This window comes from Passer domesticus, chromosome 4, assembly GCF_036417665.1.
Source record: "Passer domesticus isolate bPasDom1 chromosome 4, bPasDom1.hap1, whole genome shotgun sequence".
NCBI lineage: Eukaryota > Metazoa > Chordata > Aves > Passeriformes > Passeridae > Passer > Passer domesticus.
Window position 1 is genome coordinate 17,805,899 of NC_087477.1, and position 27,372 is coordinate 17,833,270.

At 46.3% G+C, this 27,372-nt stretch overlaps 1 long non-coding RNA gene across 6 annotated transcripts; it reads right to left on the bottom strand.

The window, feature by feature from the left end:
• Nucleotides 1-13: 13 nt before the first annotated feature.
• On the bottom strand, nucleotides 14-22,470 carry LOC135298642 (uncharacterized). Of its 6 annotated transcripts, none has more exons than XR_010360678.1 (7): nucleotides 22,332-22,470; nucleotides 10,317-10,496; nucleotides 8,107-8,247; nucleotides 7,802-7,940; nucleotides 6,416-6,731; nucleotides 6,217-6,311; nucleotides 14-3,926 (listed from the first exon to the last, which is right to left on the bottom strand). It is a non-coding gene; the product is annotated as an uncharacterized LOC135298642 (long non-coding RNA). The 6 variants fall into 6 exon arrangements; XR_010360675.1 differs by adding an exon at nucleotides 12,940-13,055 and having other exon boundaries at nucleotides 6,217-6,731; nucleotides 22,332-22,442; XR_010360676.1 differs by lacking the exon at nucleotides 6,217-6,311.
• Nucleotides 22,471-27,372: the final 4,902 nt, after the last annotated feature.

Genomic DNA, 27,372 nt, shown 5'->3' on the forward strand with positions numbered 1-27,372 from the left:
TCTAGAGAAACTCCACTTCAGAACAGAGCAGTGACTTGACAAATGTGTCATATCTTGCTCTTTTTTGAAGTCCTGCTGCTTTGAATTACCATATTCAAGCTGCTCTGACTCCCAGCACCGTGGTGATTTGAATAAGCTCGCCTTTTTGTAGTTAATTCCATCCCAGCTGATGCAGTGTCATGGAACAGGGCTGACTGAGAAGCTGCTTTTATATTAAGCAGCACAGATGACCCCGGAGAGGCACAGAGAGAAATCATCATCTGAGTACATCTAGGAGTGCTCTGCAGGGTGCAGGCGGTGCTGCTCCTCCGTGTGACAGAAGTGACAGGCTGGGGGGCAGCACCGGCTGCACACGGCTTCTGCTTTCCAAGATTTCCCGGGAGGAAGCAGGAACTTCCAGGAGAGGAACGTTCCTGAGGAGCAGGGACTGGCGACCCTTCGCTGTCACCGCGCGTCTCGAAGAGCGACAGCTGCGAATGGCCCCGGCACACAATGGGGGCCCTGTCCGGCGCTGGCCAGAGATGTCCGCTGTGCTGACACCCGGGAACGCGGAGCCAACGCCTCCAGTGCTGGATCACAGCCAGCCCCCGCTCCAGGGATGCTGCTTGTGCCTCCTCAAGGAAGACATTGCCCTCTGTCTCTTCTTTTTCAGCCAGTCACTGACTTACCTGGGGGTTTGGGTTGGTCCCAAAGGACCCACGTGTTCTCCATTCTTTAATGATTGTCTTCCATCGGGAGCTATGTCGTGACACTGTTTCAGATCTGTTTTTTTAAAACAACAGCTACACTCTAGTTAGTCATACTAATGCTCCCTTTACTAACCAGATTTTAGGAATAACTTGAGGTTGCGGTGCCTCTAGAGAAAAAATTGACTTGGACCTACACAGCAAGGAGAAGAAAACAGTTCCTTGCAGGTCTTACATGGTTTTCTAATTGCCAGGTAAAGCAGACAGTGTTAGAAAATGAGAATAATATGTTTTTTGTCTAGGGTTAGATGCTGTATGCTTTGTATTGAACATACAAATGTGCAGGCACACAGTTTGTGTTAATTGGGAATGGGACTGAAGCTGAGCCTCATCCCCAATGGGCCACAGCTGTGCAGAGCAGGTGAGCAGCACTGGGGGTAACGAGTGCCCAGGGCACTGACCAACCACCAAAGGGACAGAGGGCACACAGGGGCCGTGCATCAGCATCAGGGGATAAAAGGCTGGGCTGGGGGACAAGGTGAGAGATGTTGGCAGTCTCCTGAAGTGACAGGGTGTTGCTCTATGTGGGCAGAAGCCTTCTGATGAGGTAAGGTGTTACTCTGTTTGGGCAAATGCTTAAAGCCTTCTGAAATTGTGTGGTGATGCTCTGTGTGTCGTGGCAGTCTCAACTGTGACACAAATCTATCTGAGCTCGCTTCTGGCTGCTCTGGAACGTGAGGTCATTGCACTGTGCCATGGAAGGGGCTGGGGATTCATTCAGGCAGTTGGATTTTGTGGTGTAGAACCACACAGAGTTGGATGGGAGCGCACAAATTCTCTTTCCAGCTGAAAGAGCAGAGTAAGCTGACAGCTGGAGGAAGTGAAGCTTCCACAGCCTGAAGAGACACAGGTTACTTTTAGTGTGCCCCAAGTGGTCAGCCACTGTGTCTGTTCTACTTTCCACAGTGGAATGGCCATCCAGGGATGCTGTGTTCTGTTGGAAGGGGGGTTGCTGAGGGGGTTTCCAGCAATTAGGGTACTGAAGTGCATGTTGCAGTCCTTCAACCCCAAATTTATCAGGGGGGCTGTTTGACGTTACTCCTCCATGTCTGCAGAGCCTATTGCAATGTAGCTCATAAAAATTACTTTTTTCCCTGATATTTTTGTTTTGAGAAGCCAGTAATTTACATTTACATTTTCCACTCTGTGTGAAATGGTGATGTAATTACCATTAATGGCAGTAAGTTCAGCTGACCTACTGACCTAATTGCACGGGTGGGTGATGGATTTGGCCGAGGCTGCCATCTGGTTCCAACAGCGAAGGCCTCAGATGTGTAAGGTCTGGGTTGAAGAAAAAAGGCAAGTCCAGCAAGCTGGAATTCTCACTTTGCTTAGTGTCTCAAAACTTGTGGTAAGAGATGAATTTAGGAAACAGTAATTTAGCAATAAAAACAATGGGTAGATAAAGTTTCCACGTTCCATGCTGGAGGATTCCATGGCTGAAGTGAGAATTTGCCCTCAGAGTTGGGGTGGTTCTCCAAAGATGGCTCCATTACAGAAATGCTGGGGTGGGTTATCCAAGGGGGGATAATGCCTAACAAATGAAAAGTACTTGCTCTTATTTATGGTTCCATATCATAAAGACAGGTGGGAGAGGATTAGCTCCTCTGTTTGTGATAAAGCAAATCTGTTAAGAGGGATTAAAGGGGCTAGATGAAGTGTTTTAATGGACTTATATGAAGTAATAGATTTTTGTCCTGGAGGAATGTTCAGGACTCACTGATACTTCTGCATTTCTTGTTCTGCTAAAATTACCTCCAAATTCTAAGGAATCCTGATTCATTGTTGGCCTTTTTCCAACTGGAGCATTTGTCAGTCATGGTGGTGCTTCAGAAAAAAACCTAGAATAAAATTCTGTTCTGCTGTCACACAGCTGGATTTAGCAGCCTTACACAGCACTTGGGGCTGCACAGGTCTTGTTCTGATGACCCTTCATTTGCAGGGCAGCTCTTGATCATTTGTAGTTCTTCCCTGTGGTTGTCTTTCACCTTCCTCCAGCTGGTGGGAGGAACCAAGACATGGCTTCTTCCCTTGGCATTAGTTGCCCAGCCATGAGGAGCCTGTGGCAAGGAGCTGCTCAAAAAACCTTGTGATCTCCGGAGTGATGTTTACAGCTTGGTTGATGTTTGTGATAAATGGTTGCAGTGCAGCTAGTTTTCTCAGGAGCTGCCATTCCCGCTGCTCCTGGTGAAGCTTTTTTGAGGTAGTGCCTCATTTATTTACCAATAAATACAAATTCAGGAAAGTTTTCCTGCAAACCACACATCGCTTGGCTTTTTAGTTTAACTGTGTTTGGGTGAGACACTGGTCTTAATGAACAACTTTTGATTTTAGCATCAAAACAGAACCAGAAATTCACCTGGATTTTGCCATATTCGTGATACATATGTGGGGCAGTATTATGAGAGAAACTGAGTGCTTCCAGGAGAAGTAGGTATTCCAAAATTAGCTTGTGTGGTAGCTCTTTATTTTGGAGCAGAGAAGCATCCATTTGGTCAGTCCTTGGAGGAAGGTGTGCCTGATAGCCATGGCTCTGGCCTTGTAAGCACGCCCTGTTTTGTGAACCTTTGTCTACACGTTGGTTGGGTGCCCCGACCTGAAAACAAACATCCTGCAGAACGCGATGTCAGGAGGCACAAACAGCCTGACAGAGGCTCTGCCCCCGGGGGCTGAACCCCATTGTGTTTGTGCAAGAAGGAGCACAATGGGACATCCTGCCTGACCCCGCAGGGTCGCTGCCAGAGTATGAGCGGGTTTATTCCATGGAATATTTCTTCTGAATGGAGCTGATGGATTTACACCAGTGAATGAGCTGGCCAGGCGACACTGCCTTAGGAATGCCCAGTGCTCATAAATGTTAGGATGTTCTTAGTTTGTGGGATAAAGTGAGTGTGAGAAGTAGATGGAGCTCCCTAAATAGGCTGAAATTACATAACTGATTAACTACTTAATGACTATTTTAAATGCAACCTCCTATTTTCTGGCACATGCTTCATCTTCCAAACCACCTGAGAGTTCTTGCAGTGCTGTGAGGATTCCTCTTCCACACTCCAAACAGGAGGAAGAGATGAATTTACCTGGCCTGGTGAAGGTTCTCTCCAAAGCTTCATTTCTTCTGTGATGTCTGATCTGTGCACTTTGAGAAGCACACTTCCAGATGAAAATGCATAAGCTAGTTGCCTGAAAGGAAGGGGGAAGTGCTGGAGCTTTCCTCTAACCCGGAAATTTGGAGATTGCACAGTACATCCTTTTTATCCCCAAGCCTGATCTAAATCCAATCTCATTTACCTGACCCCTTCTTTTTAGGGAATAATTGTCCACTTGTTCCTTTTCCATGCAAAGTTCTTCTGGGTGAAATGTGCTATGACTACAGGAGCACCTGTGCTGTCACTGAGGCACTTTTTGATTTAATACATTTTTACATGTCCTGTATCTCATCCAATTCAAGGTGAGGATAAACCCGGTTAGTCAGGGTGGGAAATACAGGATAGTTGGATGTCATGAATTTTTCTTCTGAAATTCAACTCCATGCATGAACTTTGCCAAACTTTGGCTCTACCTGGGCTTGAATTTACTGATCTGCCAAGAGTAAGTGAGGAAATACTGTTAGAGTTGAAAATGCACCAGTTCTGCTGTGTTCAATAGCCAGAGGTCTCTCTGGAGCAAGTGGTAGAGATAGAAGGTGCCATTCTGGAGTCTCCACAGAGGTTTTTGTATGGGCTTTCAAACCTGGAGTTCTAGGGCCTGTGTTCTTGTATCCCCACTTTCCATCCCTTGCCCTGTACTGGAGCAGGAGCACCTGCCATGGTAGTTCCTGAGTCATCCATCACTGCTGCCAGGTGCAGATAACATCCCCTAGAAAAGTTAACCTCATCTGCTCTCCTTCCTGACAGTTCTAACACACTGGGGTTGGGACAACTTTATCTGTCCAGGTGGCAAAAATTGCAAAGCATCTCAGAGCGTTTTGCACTTGGACTTAAATTCTTTTAAATTAACCGTGCCTGATAAAACAGCTCTGAAGGAAACGCTCCTCTTTGGCTGCTGGGAAAACTGTGGCTGCAGGGCTGTGTGGAGCCACGCTGTGAGGCGCTGGCACAGCCAGGAGCCTTTGACCAGCAGTGTTTAATTACTGAGTCATTCTGTGCAGATGGATGGAGGGGGGAGAGGGAAAAAAACCCCATCCTGCTGGAAACTGTAGCACTTTCTGGAGAACACTTAAAACATGCCCTGGATGGGGGGGGGTGTCGTGGTTTAGAAGGATTGTTAATGCTCTAGGGGGAAAAGATATAATCCCAAGACAGGGACCAATTTAAAATGTTCTTGGGACAGCACACTATAGGGTATGATCCACCTGTAATGAACAGTTTCCACATTTGTTAGTTGTTGGGGTGGTTTTTTTAATAGCAGCGGTGCTGGTGCCGGGGTGTCAGCGTTTGGTTATGTGGGAAACGAGGTAAGGGCCTAAATAATACATGTTACTTGAGGGGCTGGAAACTGGAGCCATATCCTATGGCCTTCTAATTAAAACTCTTTATTTCCACAGATTTATTCTGTGGGCCTTACTAAATAGATCAGCCTTGGGTTTCTAATGGTGACTACTTGAGGAGGAATGTCGCCTTTGTTCCCCTGAATGGTGGGGAGCAGATTACCGGGCTGCCAATTTCCTGCTGCCTTTCAGAGCTGCAATTTGAGCCCTATTTGCTCCTGGCTCTTGCACAATTGGAAACAATGGGTGGCTTCTTTCAGGTTTCACTTCAGAGCTCTTAGAAACTGGGGAAGTGGCAAAAGCCCTACTTTACAGGTAATTAACAATAGATAATGTTTGCTCTGCGTTTGCCGCCCCCCCCCCCTTTTTTTTTTTTTTTTTTTTTTTTTTTTTTTTAAAGAGGTGATAAAGGTAGAAATCCGCACCGAGCTCCCAGTACAGAAGCCGCAGGGGCAGTTTTGTGGATGCAGTCCCGGCCACAGCCCCGGCAAGGTGATGGTGTCAAAGCCCCAGGCAGAGGCAGGGAAAGCCACACCAGAAGAGCTGCTGGGCTGCCAGCAGCGCTGAGGGCCCTGTTCCAATCGGCCCAGTGTGTGTGAGTGTTTGCTGGTGTGAACCTGCCCTTTGATTTAGGGCCCCTTTTTATTGTAGCCTCTATCTGCTTTATTAGGTGCGCTCTACTCATACCTTGTTGACGTTTATGTAGGATAGTTAAATGTTTTCTTGGGGATATTCCATTCTAGGAAACCACCCGTCCTGTAAAGTTTATCTTAAATACAGAAGCTTGTTTTACCACATAAAGATAGAAGTGGCTGTTGTTTAATCTTATCTTGCTAATGGAGGGCTGTGGATGCCTACAGAGAAGATACAGAGAGATGCTCTTGCAATGTTATTAAAATTTATCAAAAAATGGTTTGGGGCAGATGGACGGTGTCTGAATTGGGATGCTCATGCCTCTGTGTCAGAGGTGTTCTCCTTCCGTACCTCCCTGCCTGAAGGCACGTCACTGTAGGTGGCTACTGGAACTGCAGATGTGGGTGCAGGGCTATGAACCAAAAACGGGATGTGTCCAGCAGCACCTGAGGAAATTCAGCCCCTGCACTCCATCCATGTATTGCATTTCAACATGTAACCAAAGTACTAAAAAACAAATGAAAACAAGAAGCAGTGCTTCATTTCATACCTGTGTTTCTGAGTTTCCCATGGGGATTGTAGAATTTCATTAGCTTTAACTGTGAGCATGGCTTTTGCTTGTTGTTCTCACCATCTGCAAGGCTTGGACTCGGTGAAATACTTCTGTTTCTCCTCCTTGCTGTTGTAGCTGCCCCTCTTACTGCCATGACTTCAGTGATATCTTTTAGGCTGTAAATCTTACCATTGAAACCATCCCAGAAAGAGAGGAGGATTGCAGAGTTGCAGCATTTTGGATGTATCTTTGCTCCAGAATGGGAGCAGATGGGAGGATGCCCATGCCCTCTGTTGCTCATCCTCACTGAGCTCTGAAAAAGAGGAGGAAGAGATTCTGAGCAGAGGCTTGGAGCCAAGCTGTAAAACTGCCTCACTGGTAGGTTTGTTAGGACATTATGATTATTTCCCCCTTTCTCCAGTTCCTTGCAGATAATTTAGGAAGGTGGAGGAGATCTGAGTGAACAAGGTATGTGCCCACCACCCTTCCCACCTGTGAGTCTGCAGCAGTGCTTCTGTGAGATGGCAACACAAAGGGTTTTTCTGGCTGTCCTGTGCTTATGGGCAATGCAATTATATAATATAGTAAAGCAATAATGAAAATGCCTCCCATGACAGGAGCTGTATGATGGATAATCCTCTCCTCCTCCTGCATTCTGTGGCCAGAGGGACATCTGGGGGTATTTGCACATGCATTCAGTGTACACCAAAGGTTTCCCCCTCCTGCCTCTAAGGCCTCCCCAGTGCCCTTGGGCAGGCTGTTCTTTGTGTCAGCCCCACTCCTACGTGATGTTCTGCTGGGAAAAACGATGCCTCCCTCGTGTTTTTTGGAGGATGTAAATTTGCCAAAACAAATGTCAGGGAGAGGAACGCCTGACAATTCTGTTTTGATTTTATGTAACCTTTACAATGCCCTCCCCGCAATGCCTCCCAGATAAGGAGGTGGTGTGCCAAAGAAAGAGAATGGTTACAACTCCTGATGACCTCATCCCATCTCCCTGTTTCAAACAAGGCGCTTTTTGATGGCTCACGAGACATGACATCAGAGTTCTCGGTTTGTGCTTGCAGTGCTGGTGGGAAGCATCCCACGGAGCCAGCCCACTGCCTGGGTAGACAGGGCAGCAGTGAGACAGGAGAAGTGTGAGGGACAACAGCCACAATGCAATGGAGGAGTTTGACACGGCTGTACAGTAATACACCAGAGTCAGAATGGAAAATGCTTTTTAAAATTCCCTACGTCCTTCTTCTGCCATCAGCTTGCGTTCAGAGCAGTCTCTCGCAACAGGACCGCCACAGGCCGTGGCAAGGGCTGGAGGCTTAAGGCTGTCAGGCTCAGCAAAACCTGGAGTTAAGCACTTCCCCAAGTGAAGGAGCCAGATCTCACCAGGATATGGTGGAGGTGGCTCTGTATCCATTGCCCTCCTGTGCTGGAAATGCAGGGATGGCCTGTAAAGCCAGACCCCAGATGGAATTTCTCATCTAAGGAGTCTCAGCTCAGTTCAGCCATCCAGAGGAGGTGCTACCTGGCAAAGGAGAGCAGGAGAAAGTACTGAGTCATCTGCAATCATTTTCTTAACAAAAGGACTCGTGCTGTCAGGTGGTCCATGGCCTGGGGGTTATATTCTTATCTAGACTTAGGCAGGAAACCCTTTGATTTACAACTGGATGTAAGGAATAGGGATTGCTTACCTCATCCACAGTAGATTGCTGGCATGTATTTCCCTTAGGTTACAAACCTAAAGGATCCCACATCAGCAAGACACTGGCAGGGTGTGTTGTTGGCTAAGCCAGTTAGGATGCTGAGAACATGGCAGACCAATGCTCCAGGGTCTGTAAATTCAGAGTAAAAAGAAAAAAAAAAATCCACCTAGAAAGCTCTGAGCAACTCAGCTAGTGGCAAACTCTTTTCTGCCCCTTGAGAGCACCTGGGATGCTCCACAGAATTAGAAAGCCCAAACTCCCCACAGCTGAGGGGACACCCAGGACAAGAGCCTTTGGTTATGTAGAGGGGTCTTAAGCAGGCCTGCTCTTCTTGAGGCAGCTCACAGTATGGTCTTGATCTCCTTCAGGCTTGCCCCAAGACCTGCAGCCTTAAACCCAAGGGTTTATGACAGGAGAGCTGTGCTGTTCTCCTGCATCCCTTCTGGAGCTCCAGTGGATTTGGTGCTAAGGGTATCAGCTAAAATTGGCCTGTGATCTGTGATCAAGCTACAGAGGCTTCGTATGAGAATTACAGAATCTGCTCCCAGCAAAACGCTGGGTTTGAGTCAGCCAGAGAGACCAAATGGAGGTTCTTACCAACTTCGTCTTTGTTGGGTGCCTAAGTAGAGCTGAGCCTCCTGCAAGGACAGGCGCTTTGGCTGCCTTTTGTGATACAAATGGGGTGTGTTTAAAGCCCTGTTTGTGGCTGGGAGTGGGAAGCTGTTTGAGGGTATTAACTGTCTGGTAGCACGCCCGGCCCTCATCGAGGCGGCCCCAGGAGCAGGGTAGCTTGGAAATGCCATTTGCAATTAAAACCTGTATTTTAAAGTGCAGTTCTGCTGCTTGTTCACGCTGAGAAGGGTTTCCTATCTTTCAGAGTCTTTTGGTCGCTGGGCTACACTTAATAGGATGAGATTTATTTTTTTTTCCCCCTTTCCCCCTTGAACCACAAAGCTGCCAAGCTATCCAAGAAAGAGGCTTGTAATTAATGCTAAGTGGAGTGGAAAGCAGGGTGGCTGCTCAGCGTAGGGCATGCTCTGGCCTCAAAGAATGCCAGTGGAGCTCTGAAGCAACTGTGAGTCTCCAGGTTTTTAATCATGGTACGTGGGAGTAGGAGCTGCCCCCACTGCAGTGAAGCTGTTTGGCTCCTTTGTGGCTGGAATGTGAATATTGTACTGCTGGGCCATGGAAGCGTCCCTTTGGATGGGTTTCTCTTTTGGGTCACTCCAAAAAAAGGCTGGATTTGCTTCTCTTTAAAAGCTTTGTCTAAGTTCCTGCAGGTTGTGACCTTGCAGTTTGGGGCTGTGATCTTCCTGGTGATAACCTCATCATCTCGCCTTGGCCTGTCCCTAAAGGGTCTGTTCCAGAGACACATTTTCCCAGCCATCCCCTCCTCCTTGCACACAGCTTTGTTGTTCCAGTAAGTGGTTTCACTTTCTGAAGTGTTGAAAGTGGCTGTTAAAGCAGCAACTGCCTTAACCTGGGGCTCACCTGCTTTACATTTGGGATTTTTTCCCCTGCACCTTCAAGCTGTTTTCCCACTGGGTTTGATGAGCAAGTGGAATGCAGTTTCCGTGTCTGCTATACGGGTTATAGATCTCACCCTGGGCAGTAATAGGGCAAGGCTTTTTGCTCAGCTCTCAGAGAGACGGGGAATGTGGGGGCAAGTCCTTTGCTTGTGCTTTTCCAACCACTTCTGGGTGTCTAAAAATCCTTACAGAAAAATGCCTGTGACTGCCAAGAAACCCTTAGCTAAGAAAACTGAGAATAGATCGGTACTGAGTGGCCAAAAAAAAAAAAAAAAAAGTGAGGAGCAGGAGGAGTGACATTGGGTTTTTTTAACCCACTTTATAGTAGGTCCATTTAAACTCTGTGGTTTGGCATTTTGGCCTTGCATTCCCAAACTGCATCCTGCATTTCTGTGTCTGGTGAGACTATAGCAGAAACTCTGCTATCTTTGCACTGCCTCAGCTTGCAGAGCTGTAGAGAAGAAATAGCAGAGCAGTTGCCTTGGCCATTTGGTCACCTTGCTGTTGATAGTGGGTTTTTTTTTCATTCTCTAACAAGTAGGCTGTGGCAGAGGACCTGCTGTGTAGGTTCTCAATTTAAACTTTTGCTTGGTGGGTTTTTTTGGTGTTGGTGTTTTTTTTTTTCCCTTTAAAACAAAGCCCCTCAATTGCAAGTTGCATCCGACTCACTCAGAGTTCCTGAGGTTTCCTTCCTTTTCGAAGGTGGTGGTACAGACAGCCGATGTATGGATTACTTTTCTCCTCCAGTGTCTGGGTGGATCTCCCCCCAGGAGAGCCCTATGTCGGTGTTTCCCAGCTGCCCGGGTTTCTCATGCAGATGAGCCCTGCAAAACGGTTTCCTCCTGCACCCTGTTAGGACAAAGGCTCAGTTGTTGTTTTCTGTTGATAAACTGGACATTTAACTGCTTCGTTTCCCCCCTACTACAGCAGAATTAGTCGGGGGCTATTTGCTCAGGCCCCAATCCCTGGGATTGCTGGGACAATCGCTCAAGAGGTTCCGATTTAGAAACCAATGAATGTCAAGCTGAGCCTCTGAACTGAACTTTCTTTGAGATGAGCCAGAGTGACCTGCAGCGAGCTCTAAAGAAGAGTGCAATGACCCCCCCCCCCCCCCCTTCCCTTCCCGAAAGGAAAAATATTTCCCAGACCACTGGGAACCCTCCTGACTTCCTCTCCTGTGAATTCTGGATTAGTGTGATTTGCATGCTTAAAGTTAATTCACTGGTGAACGGAGGAGGTGTCTGGGCGCTTGAATAGACTCAGCTCCTCGCCGCCGAGTGCCAAAGGCCTCCAGTGCGAGCCACGGAGCGAGGGAAAGTGAGGACATGGAGGACAACTGCAGGGCTGAGGGGAGGGAAGAGGGATTGTACCATTTGTACTGGAGTGTTTGCAATTCTGCCCTCCCACAGGCCATGGCAACTGGACTGAATGTAATCTGGCCCTTTTATTTTCTTGCTTTCATTCAAGTGAGGCCATATAACAAGTGGGGAGAGAGAGGAAAGGGGGAAATGCATGAAGTATACATAATAAAGGTGATGCTGCTGGAAATGCTCTTTGCTGTTTAAAAATGCAACTAAACCCCAGTGTGTTGGATGGGTTGGGAATTTCAGTCCACTGGGTCCCTGGGAGGCTTCTTCTTTAAGCTATCCTTAAAAACAAAGCAAACAGAAAAAGCCCTGTCTGGTCATCCACAGGCCTTGCTCTCTGATAAGAGCCATCTCTAATGGCCAAATTAAAACATGGGCTCCATCTTGCAGCTTGCACTTGATAAGGCATGTCCATCCACCCATTAGGAAAGTTCCCATCTCCAATTTTTTGGTGCCTGGGAAAGCTGCTTTAAAATTGATGGGGACAAGGGGGAGAGAAAGGGGAGAAAAAAAAAAAAAAGAGAGAAGAAGAAAAGTTTGAATCATTGCATGGAGTCACTGGCCCCGCTGAGGGGGCTTTCTCTCTCCTCTGAAGAACAGACCACGCACAAAGCCAGATGGTTCCCGTCTGCTGGCTTTATTCAATGCACTTCCTCCCACAGACGGGAGCCCTTTTGCCCTCCTTCCACCCCCCCCTTTCAAGCATCCACCACTGGGCCTTTCTGTTCTGCGCCTGGAAATAATCTTTTATTGCCCAGTTGTTCGGAAGTGACCTTTTGCCCTTGATTAGATAGCACCAGGCTCTATCGCCGGATTGCTTTTGAGCCGGCAGTTGCTTTTTTGTGTCCGCTGATCCGGTGTCAGGGAGAACAATGCAAGGCTTTGCAAAATTTTAGTCCGACTAAGGCTCCGTGTGGGATGGCGGGGGTAGGGAGGGACGGCGTTGGATAAAGCGGCCTCGCGGACCATGATTAATTATATGAAAACATTTCCTTTAATAAACTGAAAAACAAATCGTGTTTTGCTTTGGGTTTTATATTCATCTCGCGCACTGATGCGAACCGCTGCGCGCTCCTCTCCGAGCCCTTGGATCCCCGTCGGAGGCAAAGGGGCAAAACTGCTCCTTCTTCTTCCTCTCCTACGGGGTTTTCGTGCCTGGCTGCTCAGGCAGGTGAGCTGAAACCGGCCCCCAGATCTTCCAGCTCAGTGTTTTACTCATGGGGTGGATGGAGGAGAGTTCTTTCAGGGAGAGGCTCTCAGGCCCTGGAGGAAATAACTGATCCTTCTCCAAAATACACCTCTGATAGCTTTAGAAAGGGGGATCTTAGGTACCTCTAGACAAAAAAAGTCAGTATATAAGGAAAGTAATGAAAATTCTGTAAAATATAGTGAAAGAGGAAAAGAAATTTTTTTCTTGAGAAATTTTAACCCCAAAATCTAGAACTGAGCGTGCATTACACCTCACTTGGCATAGGGATTATATGCTCCTGTATTATTTGCTATTGAACATAAAATACACTGCACTGGGGGGTGGGAATCCCTTTCCTAAATAAACGGACCTTGAGCTTTAGCCTAAAACCAAATCAAACAAAGCTCAAACCTGCCTTTCCCCTCCCCATCCAGCTTGGTCTGGACTGACTTGAAATAGCAGGAGAGAAGCTGGTGGCCTGTGGGTTATTCAATAATCTGTAAGCTAAAATCAGGAAAGCTGGTTTTGGAGTATTTTTGGAGTTAGGTTTTCAGTGTTCAAGACAGCTTAGTCTTTGGCAGTCTGAAAAAATAAAAAATAATAAGTTAAAAAAAAAAAAAAGTACATCTGGTTTCCAGTCCAGGAAAGGAGAAAAATTCATGCAGAACAAGGATCTTATTCCTTGTGTTTGGGTCTGGTGGGTGTTTTTGTTGGTGGTTGTTTTTTTTTTTTTTACCTGATTGGATTCTGTCATGACCCAATTTTGGAGGAATTTTCTCCAGGGAATAATTTGCTGGTTGCCACAATCCTTTTGTTACTGCTGTGCACTACACTGCTTCCTTGAATAGTAACCTTTAAAAAAAAAAAAGCGTCAGCTCTCTTGGCCTCACGGATTCATCAGCAGCTTTTAATTCCGTCAAGGCCACCCCTTCATCTGGCAAATAGCACGAATGTGTGTGGTGTGAATTGGACACATTCTGTGTCACAAAGGCAGCTCGGGAGCTCTGTTCCTGCCTGCCTGGGCTCCAGCTGCTGGAATCCTGGGCCCAGTGAGGAATGGTGTCCAGCCAAGTGGCCACCAGAGCAGGGACCCTCACCTGGGTTCTCCTGGCTCTTAGAGCAATCTGTTCCACACGCCTGTTGGTTTCACCACTGGTAGATGTCACAGGACTTCTCTGTGAGGAGGAGTTTGCTCATGATTCTTAATTAATTCCATGCATTTTCTTTCCCTCATGCCCCTCTTTTAGCCACTGAAGTGTTATCTTTGGGCAGTAAGAAAAAATTGTGTAGATTCAGTTGTAGTGCTTGGAACATTTGTCAGGTGGCAATGGTAACTTGAGAGGCACAGGTTGTATCAGCTGTAGCTCTCCAGGCTACAAGAACTCTTCAATTAACACAGGCTGTGTTAATTGAACCCATCTCTGTCCCCATATCTGTTGGCTGTAATCACAGCAATGACTGCTGCTCTGTCTTCTTCCCTGTGCCAAAGTTAATTGCTGTGATAAGCAATTTATATCTTAGAATGTTTTAGGTTGGAAGGAACCTCAAAGCAGTAGTTCCGGCCTAATTTGGTTTTATATAGGTTTTAATTTGTGCAAGTTAAGGATACTTTTTTTTTTTTTTAAATGAGAATTGATGAAGAACAGCTATAGGAAAATTCATACTAGCAAATTTTTTTTAATTCTTTCCACTTGCCCAATCTCCTATGTGGGTTCAGTGATGGTGGTACGACAGCTACTCAGGTTTGAAAGAAGTCTGTGATAGAAGAAACTTCAGAGTAACTCATGATTCTTTATCAAGCGGAAAAAACATGAGCCAGTCTGAGGCAGAGCAGCAGATCTGTTTTTTGGTGTAGGAACCCACGTGTGTGTGTGTGTGTGTTTGTAACAGGGGACTATTTCCACTTGCTGATGTCAATGCTGCTGTTAATGAGCTGCCCATGGCCCTCAGAAATGTTGATTTCAGATTTCCACTCCTCTTTTCCCACAGACTGTGCCTGGTGGGATGCTGTGCTGGGCTGCAGGGACTCTCAGGCTGTGCCTGAGTGTCAGGGTCTCAAATGGACCTCAGCACTTCTGGCTGGGCTGCTGCAGGGCAGAGGCAGGGAAAAAAGGCTTGGTCTTCTCCTTTCTCTTTTCTGTAGGGGGCTTCAGGTCAAGGCTGTGAGCTGCTCCTCCTCCTCCCTCAGAGAGGGAAGCCAGGAGATTTCTTATCCTCTAAGATGCCACCAGGTCTGAGACCCCTCCCAGCACGTGTCCCCACGGACAGGGGGGAATGGCTGTAAACTGAAAGAGGGTGTGTTTGGATTGGACACAAGGAAGAAATTCTCCCCTGTGAGGGTGCTGAGGCCCTGGAACAGGGTGCCCAGAGAAACTGTGGCTGCCCCAGCCCTGGAAGGGTTCAAGGCCAGGTTGAATGGGGCTCTGAGTAACCTGGGTTTAGTGGAAGGTGTCCCTTGCCCATGGCAGGGGGTTGGAATTACATGATCCTTTCCAAACCAAGCCATTCTGTGATTCTATGATCAGTCCTGCCATGTCTAGCCTAGGGTGACTTTAACTTGAAGCAATACAGCTGCTATTATCCAGCTCAGATGAAAGGGTGATAGAGCTAACTGGGAAGCTCAGGGGAAGAGTGCATTGAATTATTTAATTTCTACAGTGCATGAATACATTTTTCCTTCCTAGACTGTTGTTTGAATTCCACCCCCCACCCCTTTTTTTTTTATACTTCTAGAGGAGGTTGAATATCAGAGCTGGTCTTTGCTTGCTCATAATGTTTTCTCTTGAATTATCTTTTAAAAGTTTTTGGGGGTTTTTTTTTTGTGTGTGTGTGTGTCATGTTAGATTTGCTTAAATAAATTGCCTTGGAAAACTAACAAAGCATTAAGACGCTGAAAAACTGGGCTGCATACAGAAGAGATACTTTAGATACTTGAAGTGAATTCAGGAGTTTCAGGATATGCGTGCATGTGGTGGGCAATGGGAAATGAGTTAATTTTCTATATTCCTAACTTGTTCCTTTCTTCCCCAGCACTGTTTGCCTGGGAAAACAATGATTGCCTTTCAGCCTTTTCTTCCCTTTCAAAGAACGGGGATTTAGTAAATGGGACTATTTACATGCAAAACGTGAAGCATATGCATAAGTGCTCGCAGGACTGCGGCCTTTCATTGTCGCTAAAGCAGCGCTGCTTTCCGGTGGCAGATGAACTTGTCATTTTAAAACCCGTAATAAACAAAATTAAGTCATTGCGGGCAGGTAATTAGGCTTAAGAAAAATAAACAAGCTTTAAGGAGTTTAATAAATGTTTTCCTCAACCCCCCAACTGAGGAAAATGAGGCACTGTCCTTTGGAATAATACAGAAGTGCAGAAATAGACATATTGAAATAAAATGGGCAACGATGGTGTAAAACTGCTCCTGGTTGTGTTGAAAGCAAAACTTTGAATAGGATGCTGAGAGAATTGGGTTTTCTCTACGTAGTTTATATTTAGCTTTGACTTATTTTCCTGCCTGTACTGGGGGACCTGCAGATACCTCAGAGCTCTGCCGACCACAGGTTCGCTGAGTGTGTATTCTGCTGTGCAAAGCAACAGCAAAGCTCGACAGCCAAAATTTCCAGCCACTCTGTTGTCGTTCAGCCTGATCGCTTTACTTTTCTTCTTTTGGTAGATTAGCCAAAACACTCCATTTCTGTCTAATTTGGTGACCTCAGAACACCACAGATAAGGAAATTTGCTTATCAAGATGTACGGTGGAAATAGCTGTGAGAATGTGTTGCAATGCTCATGCTCTTGTTAAGGCTCCTTGAGGTGAGAAAAGCTTTGCTGTAGAACTACTTTCCATATAATCTTCATGTTGTAAGTATCCTGCTTGAATTGCATTGGGATCTAATTCCAAAAATTCAGGTTTTCCTTGGGTGCTCAGCCAGGATTTCTCAGTGTGTAAATATTCAAGCCTGAGGTAGGCTGTAAAAATCCCTGGCTTCCTAGAGAGCCTCTCTGCCTTGCTCAGCTCCCACCCTCATGGCAATAACCAAAATCATCCCAAATAAAGCCAAGAGATCACTGTGCTCCTTACCACGAGCAAGGGCTCTGTGTCCTATACTCCTTGCACAGGCACTGAACACTTGTTGAAAGCCAAACAAATAATAACCCTATCAAAATAAACCAATTTAAAATGGTAGCAAATAAAAGAGGGATACAATCATGTGCTCCTTCGCCTGACTAATGTTTCTATGTGCTCAGCCCTCGGTCTTATTGCCTTTATGAGATTTACATAAATTAGTCATCACATTTTATCATTTTCCTTTTACATATGTATGGCTGTTAGACGTGTGTGAAAAAATGTCATGAGTATCAGAGGTCTATTTGCATTAGAATTTCCAGTGGAAATGTCAAGTATGACCTTTCCCTTGTCCGGGTGGCTAATCCCATTTGAAATTCCTGCCATGCTCCTAGGGAGGGTCACTGTGCTTGTGAATTCAAGCACAGCACCTGCCGCAGCCTCGGCTCCTCCTCTTCCTCCCGGAGCTCGGATGACGGAGCTGGCAGCCCGCAGAGCCCGGCTGATGCTCGGCCTGGCTGCGCTTCGCTGCGATCTCTGCTCCCCGGTTATGGGGATAAAATGCCTTGCTACGAATTTCTTCTTTTTTTTTTTTTTATTTTTATTTTTTGTTTCCTCCCCTTGTCGGCATGTTGTTTTTGGAGGGTTTAAAGAACGTAAAGGAAAGACGCGGCAGACAGATTAATGGTGACTTTTGAAATACGAGAATGGTGATTTGGAAATTTTAGGGCCGAAAAATAAGACTTTTTTTTTTCGCGTTAAGAGAGAAAAAAGGCAAGAGTAAAGCTGTATGAAGGTTCGTAGTGGATAAGAGACGCACCTCTCATGATGAGAGGGTTGAAGCCTTCCCTTGTGGTTGTAAATCAATCTAGAGGCTGTAAGCAGGTGCCAATCTATTGGCAGGATATCCACATGTAATAAACTAACCCTTGCTTTGCCACTACGTGGGTCTGTTGCAAATTTCCCATTACAGGAAGTGCTTTTTGATATTCAGAGGAAATCTGCTCTTGGGTTATAATGTCTACTTCTATCGCAGTGACTTTTTAATCCTGTTGTATGCTGAGGGGATTGGAAGTAAAATTTCCTGCAGCCTACAGGAAAATAACTTTTATAACTTTGCTTATCTCCAATTACATTTTATTATTTTTTAGATGTTAGTTTATTTAAATATTTACTTTGGGAAATAACCATCAGAGATTAAGTTCTTGGTTCCTGTAGTCATGTGGGTATTATCTGTTTATGGCTCCTTTCTGAACCAGCCCTCAGTCAAATAATTTTCTATCAGACTGGAGCTGCATTGGCAAAACAAGAAGCACTGGTGCCTTCGTAATCAGTTCCTGACATTAGAGATAGTATGGCGAGTTCCTGGGCCTCCTGCATCTTACATAAAGTTTGATTAAAGCACAAACCCAAGATAGTGGGAATGCCAAACTTGCTCATGATTCTGCTGCCAGACTGCCCCACGAGCTGAGGCAAACAACCCATTTATAATCCCTAAACTTTACACCCCTCTATGAATCGACAATAATTCCCTGTAATGTGTGGAGGAGGCTTGGTGAGATTCTTAGGAGGGAAAAAAATTAACTTCGCAAATAAAATTCAACAGTGGCTTGTGTAATGCTGCTGGGAACTCGTGCAGCCCACTCCTGCTCCTGGTTTGGACCTCCTGGCCTGGGGGGGACCTGGTGCCTGTGGGATGCTGAGAGCTGCTGGGGTCCACAGGGAGCCTACCTGCTCCCATGGCTCACGGACAGCTTTCCATGCACGGCTTACACTGCGCTGTAACACCACCATGCTCCACTCTCTGCGTGACAGCAGCATGGTCACTCTGGGTGACCAAACCGGCCACCAGGCCAGCTCAGCTATTCCCCTTCCAGCCTGAGAGGATCCCCTTCCTGCAGCACCTGATTGAAGTCGGTCCCAGCACCTTTATTGTTCCCCCGGCCTGAGCATTTGTCTTACAGCAAGTGTTTTGGTGGGTGATCTGCCTCCTGGTACAGCATAACCTTCAGTGCCTTTCCTGAGGAAGTGACTGTACTGACAAATGAAGCATGTTTATCTGCTGAATAGAAAGAAATACGAGTAAGAAATGTATTTAACCGGGAGGTGACTCAGTATGTGACAGGTGGGATGCTGGTTACATATTTTCCTTAAGGAGTGGTAAAAGATGACAGGAACAAATCTGTCATGTCCTCCCAGGGTGTGTACGTGGGCAATGTGAATCAATATATTACAAACACGGACATCGTGGTGGGTGGTTTTAAACTCAGTGCTCCGAAATCACTGGGGGCTGAAGCCAAGGTCTTTAAGTGACCTCCAGCCCTAATGCACTTGGCTAAACACTCCCCGTAGGTTCCAGTAATGGCTGGATGTCTAAGCAAGCACAGTCAGGACTGAGTCCAGTGAGAGCAGGGCAGCTTCCTTTGCGAAAAAAGTCTTGTTTCATCATGTTCTGTGTGTGTGTTTATCTGAAAACAGAACATATTCTTGAAATGACTAGTTATTGTCTGCTAACAGTTTCTGAGTCAAGAGCGCTGCTTGCCTCTCCAGGGAGCAGCAGGGCCTGCTGCCAGCACAGCACCTGGAGGGAAGTCTGAGAAGGCTGTGGACATGGCAATTCCCCTTCTGTCTCTCTGAAAGTCTGGATGTGATATATCTGCAATTTGTGCCATCAGCTAGACAGGCCAGCACACACCATAGCTGAGTGTACTGGGCAAACACCAGCTCATTAAAACTGTACGAAATACACTCTTTTAAAAGCAGGAATCTACAATCTAACAGTATATCACTGTTAGTTTGTCAGGCCTTTCTGTGGAACAGAGGAGAAAGGAATTCTTAAAGGCTTGAAAGCTGAGCTTGCCCTTCACAGCCAGCAGTGGAATGGCTGCAGTCCCCTTCTCTTCCCCTCAAACTCCCTCATAAGCACCTCTGGTATCCCACACTGCTCCTTCAGGAGGGATCTGACATGGGTGAGGGGACAGGGATGATTGCTGTAGTTGGCGAACTTCTCTTTACTGCCTGGTCATTCCTATGAGCTCTTAGGAGCATTCCCCACGTTGGACAGATGGCTCCAGCCAACTGGTCTCATGGGAAGTGTTCTCACGTCCTCAAATCTTCCCGTAAGCCTTGCTTTTCCTTTAACACAGAGCCTGCTTCCTTAAATAGGAAGTTGCACTTAGAAGTGCAACCTCCTGTGAAGATTTAGGAGCCTCTCCAGGCTGCTGTATCTCTTCCAGGCACTGTGCTGATACAAACAGGCTGGGATTCTGATGCTGTGGAGACCTTACAAGGTAGTGGCCAGAGCCTCTGTAATAAAACTCTTCTGCTTATTATTGGCTTCCTGCAGCTTTCACACGCTATGATCCAGCAGAAAACAGCCCTTCTCCAACAACACCGTTTCCAGTGGCTTCACCCACTGGCATTAAAAATTCAAGTCAGATCAGAGATATTTTTTAATGCCTCATTAGTAACAAACACTTCATGATATATCAGTTAAATGGCATGGGTGTGACATGACATGATTGTACCTCAGGAAAGCAGAAGACAAGTAGGGTCATAAACAATTTTTATAGTGCTGTGAATGGGAAGAGAGAATTTAACATTCTAAGGCATAATATTATGTTTGAGCTACAGATATGTCCCACTCCCCTTTACTCTGGTCTCCTGAGGTTGCTGTACCATAGATCAGCATTTCTCTTGGTACACGAGTGGAATAATTTACCTCCTTTATTTATTTATTTATAAATGTGGTCTTTCTGAGGAAATAGGGGGACTAGAAATAAGGGGTTTGTTGCTGTGCCCTGGCCGAGGAACACATATCACCAATGTCACCAGTAATCTCTGAGATCTGACCTGCACCAACACAGCGTGAGTGGAATTCAGGTGTAGTCCATTGCCTTCCTGGCTCATTTGGAAAAACAGAAGATAATTAATTGTCACGCTGGCCTGTGAGGTCACTCTCCATCCAGGGAAAAACTGCCCAGTTCTGACCTCATAAAGGTTTAAGTCCTAATCTGTTAATTCCATCCGCAAGATACTTCTCCATGTGTTCAGAATTTAGGTCCAAAGTTGCCCCCAACACACAAATATTTGACAAATGCTGCTAAGTACTAGATAAAATAAATAATAGATTGCATGACAAGTAGAGTAGTTTTTTTTTTAGATTTCTCTATTTTATATTAGTGTGATTTCAAACATATGTGGTTAAGCTTATCGGATTTCTAAAAATGAATGTTCTATAAAAATCACACTGGGCCCCTCAGCTGTGTTTTCCTCTATTATTTATAGACAAATTGAAAACAAATGGTCTTCTCTCTTTCAAAAACAAAAAAGCACAATGAAATGGAAGCAGCTGTCAGAATGTGCTTTTCCTCCCAAAGTCATCTGCAGCACAAACTGAATCGGAGATTATTTCCTTTAATCTGAAGTGCGTTGCCATTTAACGGTGGTTTTGGTGGCAATCCCGCTGGAAGCTGAAGGGAAAAGTGTCAAGACTGTCGCAAGGCAGAGAGCTCAAAGGTCCTTTTTGGGCCATGCCACACATGTGCAGTGCTGTGCTGTTGGAAGGGGTGTGGAGGAGAGTCCTTGGTTGTTAGAAAACAAGATACACAAATGTAAGGGGTGCATAGTCTGGAGCCAGATTCAAGCTTCCTGAAAGGGACCTATACCTCATAAAACACCTGGGAAAGGATTTGGAGCTCAGAGGGGACACAAGTGCACTTATTGCACTGGAGTACAGCATTCCCTCTAGCTGCCCGTGCTTTTAAGAGGGTGCTGAAAGATGGGAGATTGCAGAAGGCTTGTGAGCTGGTTTAAAGGCTTGTGTTTTGCATGTAGAGAAAGAGATGAAGAATTCCACGTATTTAGTTTATCAGAAAGAAAGGCTGAGGAGTGAGTTGATTACAGCACTTTTAAACACCTTTGTGGAGAGGAAATATGTACTAAAGGGCTCTGCAATTTAGCTGGCAAAGTCACAAGACTGAACTTGAAACCAGAAAACTCAGAGCACAGGCATGTATCTTTAGCAGGGATGTTTAATAACCACTATAATAAACCACTGAGGAAAGTGATAAATTCCCCAGCTCCTGATTTATTCAGGTCAGGGCTGCAGCCCTGCTTGGAAGCGGTGCTTAAACCAAACATGAGCTGCTGGGATGAGCAGAGAGGTCACCGTGATTAAAGCACCTCTTGTACAGGGTTGTGAGTGCAGTCCATTCCAATGGTAGATGGCAGCCCGAACCTGCTGTGAAAATCACCTCACAGGACAGGGCCACGGAGCAAAAATCATCCTTAGAAATAACTCCACACGGCAAGTGTTACATAACTCCTCGCTGGATCACGAGGCTACTGCAGTTCTTCCGGTTTTAGGTCCTCTTGGAAAAGGTCCAGCTCAAGCTTTTACTTCTACCCTGGTTTCAAACTCAGACACTCAAACATCTATCAGCAAACAAAACCATCTTTTTTTTTTTTTTATTAGAAAACTGCTGTTTTTTACTATAGTTACCTTTTCTGAAATAAGCGCACAAACATTCATAAAACAAGCATCCTTATAAATCCTCTGGTACCAGATGAGCTGATCTGCTCGAGTTACCCCAGTGTGTCTGTTTGCCTCCAGACAACCTTCTCTGTGAGCCTGCTAAGAACAGTGACTGCATGGAAGCGAGCAAAAGGTGGTAGAATAAAGTTTACAATGGGAGGGGCAAGAAATCAAGATGATGAATGAATGCTTTGATAGTGTGGCACGTCGTTAAATTTCTGAAAGCTGAAGCAAAGGCAACAGGAAAAAAAAAAAGATCCACCCTATAACCTTTGGTTTTAAAATAACCCTGGGTGTGTTGCTTGCAAGGTGTCTCTATTTCTGAATTTTAGAGGCTTCAGGGACTGAAAGCTTCTGCTGACCTGACTGCATTTTGCGTGCTCCACAGTGTCCAGCTTTTCATTCCATCTCCAAGGGGCACCATACCTAATCAATACAAGTTCAAGTGGCTATGTGAAGGCCTGGACTAGGAAGAGCTCTGACATCCTCTTACATTGTCATTGATTAAAAAAATAACAAAAAAAAACTTACTTTTGGTGGCCATTGAGTGCTTTTTCAGCAGCAGAGAATCTGTTGGTGTCCATGGATCCAATATCCAAACTCTGAGTGGGACATCCCTCAGTGGCATCAGGTCAGCTGCGTTTTCACACTGCCTTCGTGAAAATGTGGTGGTGTCTCCTGGTTGCTTCTCCTCTCCACACAGTGCTGAACACAACAGGATTACGGCCTTAAAAGCACAATCTTCAGCTTCTCAACAGCATGCAGTGTGTGATAATAGTTGCTCATATAACAGTCATATGTGGTAATATATGACTTGTTATTTTAGAGACAGGAACTTGAGCGAGGGTGATGAAGCAAGCTAATTAATGCTTTGGAATTGGTATATGTAATCATGTTCCTTGGAGAACATTCAGCATGCTCTGAAGCATTGTCCAGGGTTACTGTCAGTGACAAGCTTGTGGCCAAAAGGAGCTGTTGTACTGATAATGTATGGCAAATCCTTACAAGAAAAAGGAATCAAAGTTAGAACTAGTTAGAAATGGAAATATCTTATCTCTGTAAGATATTCACACCTTCTATTTTATTTTTGGGTCTTTCTGGCAAAACCGCACAGTTAATGTCCATGACTGAAGAAAAATATCCATTAGCACAGCGCTACTGTGTGGTATACGCTCCATAGCCATTACTTTCAGAAATCACTTAGTTTAGGGCACTTCCTTGTGACTTTTCTCTCAAACACACCCTATTAACAATGCACTTTGTCTCCGACTGTATTGCAGCTGATGATAAACAGATGGATCTCGGTCACTGGATGAATATGAGAAAGCTGCTGGAGCATGGTATGGTTCGTATTCCCATCCAGCTGCCTCAGGCTTCTGTCCTCTTGAAACCCTGTTGAATAGTGAAGGCTTCTAATTAGGGTGAGGTTGAGGGTCTCTTTCTGGCCATACATCACTTTCTTTGGCAGGGCTTCCACGGACTCGCAAGAGGGAAAATGCACGATGCTGTCAAAACAGCGTCTTCTTCAGAGCAACCTGAAGAAAAATGGGGTTTGTGTGAAAGCTGGCTCTTTGGGGCAGGGTGGGGAAGGGAAAAGAGGAAAGAACGATGGTGAAAATCATCGGCATCTCCCCTAAAGCAGCTCCTGGCGTGAGGATGGGTTTGAAATGATGCTGCGAGTCACTGAGGACACAACCCAGTATCACATGCTGCAGCACAGTGTGAACATTAAGTGGTGATCTCTCAATGCTTGAATTGCGCTTTTGGGCTTTTTTAAGACTTTAATTTTTTTTTTTTTTAAGGATAACTTGAAGGGGTTTGTTTTCATGTTAAAGTTCCCTTTTGAGGCAGTAAGGTCTAATGCTGCACATAGTGCCACTGTGGAGAGATTTTGTCTGTGTGAAGTTAAGTGGTCTGAGGTGATTTTAAGCGCACGGAAATCTGTAGGAAGCACACTTCTATGTGGCTGATGCCGTGCGAGGCTGGAATGGAGCCCTGGCACTGCCCAGATGTGCCAGAATCACCCGCCAGCCTCTTGGAGAGATCTTTTTGTCCCAGTTTTCAGAAAGTGATGGCCACGGCGAGCAAAGTGGGTGTTGAAATAATACAAATCGGAGTCAGCGGCTGCACTCGGCGGATTCTTTGCCCGCTTTCTGTCTGAAGGGCCGAGCCCACCGCACCGCAAAGGTGACGGGGGGGGGACGCGGAGGTGACACAGCGGTTCTCCCCCTCACGGCTCCCCGCTCAGGGTGTGGAGGTGGCCCTCGCAGGCGCTGAGGGCACGGAGGGCGCTGCTGCCGGGCCCTGCCGCCCCAGCTGCGCCCTCACGGCGCCCGCCCGCCCCGCGGCCCTGAGGGGCTCCCGCCGCTCGGCTCCCTGAGGCGACCCGCGGAGGGCCCGGCGGTGCAGAAATGGCTGCAGTCCGGTGTTTTCCAGCAGCCTGCATCGCCGGCACCGCACCGGGAGGCGCGAAAAGCCCGGCTGCGGCTTTGTCTGCCGTGCCATTTCGGGGTCATGGTGCCCAGCCGTGCTCAGGGCTGAGGTGATGTGCAGAGTCCCCTCCCCAACTCCAGTTGTCCCTGTGGGGAGGATGGCGCCCCAGACTTCACATATTTATTTCCAGATGGGCCAGAAGGCTTGGTCGCTGTTTTGCCGCAGGTTAATAAGGTTTTATACCTGCGCCTCCCGCGGGAAGGGGAGAGGCCGGCCCAGGGCTGCTGGAGCTTTGCCTATCCTCAGGAAAGCTGCCCCGCTGGGTTGTTTCCGCTCCCCGCCGAGCTGATAACCCGCACCTCCCCGACAGCAAACAAACCCTGCCGTTCCCCAGAGGCTGGGACACGTCCCGCGGTGCCGCCCGGAGCGGGGTCACTCAGCTGCCAGCCAGTGACCCACTTTTCCAGCTGCTGCCAAGCGCGCTCAGCCTCCAGGGCAGCCCCGGGCTTCGAGCTGCGGCCCTGCCCCCCAAAAAAGTGGCGATGTGTGAAGAGAAAATAAGGGTTTTAGCAGGGGAATCTCGTGTCGTGGCCAGTAATATCTGAAAAGCAAAGGAAAGTTAAGATGGGTGGTAAAAAGTTACGGTAAAATCAAAATCTAGTTCTGGCGTCAACATGTACTTCCCCAGTATTTTTTTCCTCACTGTAGGGACCATCACAGTTTAGGTAATTTTAGAGGGACATTTCAAAAATATCCAAGACTGATCCTGCTGGAAGGAGGGGGTGAACAGCTATTTAAAATGAGCCTCTTGCAGTGTCTGTGAAAATCAGAGGTTTGCCTTGTTTTAACATTACCTTTTCTTGGATGTAGATTTGTACGGGAAGGTGGACCTCTTGTTTCCATGTATTTTTTTCTCTTTCTCTTTTACATCTTATTGCTTACTCAGACAAACCCCAGATGGTCACTTTTGCGCTGATTTCACCACTGTCTTCTAAGCTATTTTTGGAAAGTGACAGGAAAACCCTAAAATAGATTTCTCACCTCAAGGGTGGTATGTATCTCATATGTGTATTGGGACTGAATATTTTCAAACACGGGCTCAATAGAGCATTTATTTCTACTGAACCATGAGAAATAATCTTAAAGGCTTTCTTGGAGTGTACTTGTAGATGAGTTCAAATGATTTTCAAATAATTTCAATGGTTTTTTAAAAGAATGATGCTCATAATTTTTTTAGGTGTGAGAAATATCTATTATGTGATGTTTCCCCTTAGTAATTGAAAGTAATTGAAATTTTACATATCTATATGTAAAATTGATGTTGATATCAGTGTATATAATTTACCCAATTTGCTCCTCTTGCATTACAATATTTTTATGTTATGCTCTTGTTTTTTACAGTAATCTCTCCCTTTCACCTTGGGAGAGAAAAAAAATTACCTGCACATCTGTCCCCACTCTCACAATAATACAACCTTTATACACCAGTGAATTTTCCTCTCCAAACACCCACACCAAACTCCTCAGATGGGGCTGCACAGGGAATTTAAAAGTAGGATGCCCTGTGGCAGTTAATCGTAGCTAATGCGGAGCCCAGGAGGAAGAGAAAATGGTTTTATGACTGAAAGTGGAAAAAGGACAAGGGAACAGGGCTGGGAAGAGGAGCTGCCGTGTGCAGGGAGCCTCAGGCTTCTGGCGTGGTTGCAGGAAATGGGCTGAATGCATCGTGAGGGGCGCCCACAGATGCACTCGGGGCTGTCAGGGATGTATTTAGGTCACTGACACTCTGAAAGCTTTATACTTTCTGAGCCCAGGGGCTGTGACAAAGGCCTGTATACCCAGAGTGAAGGCCAGCATCCATCCGTGGCTGGCCTTATTGTATCCGCAGGAATTTCAGATCAATGAAGGATGTTAGCAATTATGTGCTGAAATAACTAAGTACAATGGGATGAGGTAAGGAAAGGGATTCAGCCTTGAATTTGAATTTCTTTTGGTTTCGGTCAGTTTGCGCCAACACCCCTTGCAATGCACACTGAGTCTCTGGGGCTGTCCTATATTGTTAGGACAGGAAATTTGAGAGACACAAGTTCAGCAGCGAGCTCCAAAGTTACAATGTGGATGTGATGCTTTCCCTGGTGTACGGGCCGGTTTTGCCGCTTGGACACCTGAGACATTTTGTGAATGTGATGCTGGTTTCTCTCTTTTGACACAAAATATTTTATGGCAGGTGTTGTTCCGGTTTTTAAGCCTGAGAAATGTCACTTGGCTTCCTGCAAGGCTCCAGCCCCTGGTGGGCTGTGAAGAAAGTCCCGTGTGCCGCCTCATGCTCTGCTTGTTCCCTGTGGTTCTTTCCGCTTGTGATTCCCAAAGGGCCAAACGCGGGGCTGTGTGCCTGACCCCCGTATCCAGGCCACTGGGCAGACTGAAGGAAGGAGGAGGAATTCCTTTGAAGTTGTGGAGCTGCTCCCCAGTAGCTGACTGGAGCCCCGTGGTGGGTGCAGTGTCCCATGCTCCTGTCGCTGCCTCCCTGGAAAGGATCTGATTCCCGTTGCTCCCTGCAGTGCAGCCACACCAGTTCCACTGCAGTGCAGCCTTCTCCAACTTGCAGAGCAGTGGGCTGAGCCTGGCTCTGAGCAACCTCAGGATGACAGACACTCACAGAAAACCCCATTACAGACTTCCTTTCTTAAAAGCCAAAACACACGCTAGGAGAGCCTGGAGTCTGTGACTTCCAGTTAGAGCAGTTAATCAAAACGTTTGCCATGTATTGTGTGAGCTCCTTCACAGTTTGTGCATTTATCTTTTTAACATCTGCAGAACAGCATGGCTTGGATAGGTTTCTGTTACTACTCCGAGCCTTCATTGGCTCTCGAGATTGAGTGAAGAGGAGCCAGACAACATAAAGGGCAGGCAATCAAAGCTTTTGACTCTTAGATCCTCGCAGATGGGCCTTCTGATGAAATGACTAACAACTGCTGCCAGATCAGCAAGTAGCAACCACAAGGCACCTGTATTTATTTAACTTTCATTTTGCCAGATAACTTGTCTTTATGCTCTTGGAGTTTTAACTATGGATTATAAGTCACAAGGCTTCCTTCTGATCTCCCTAGCACAAGTGCAGAATGAGTCACTTGAGATT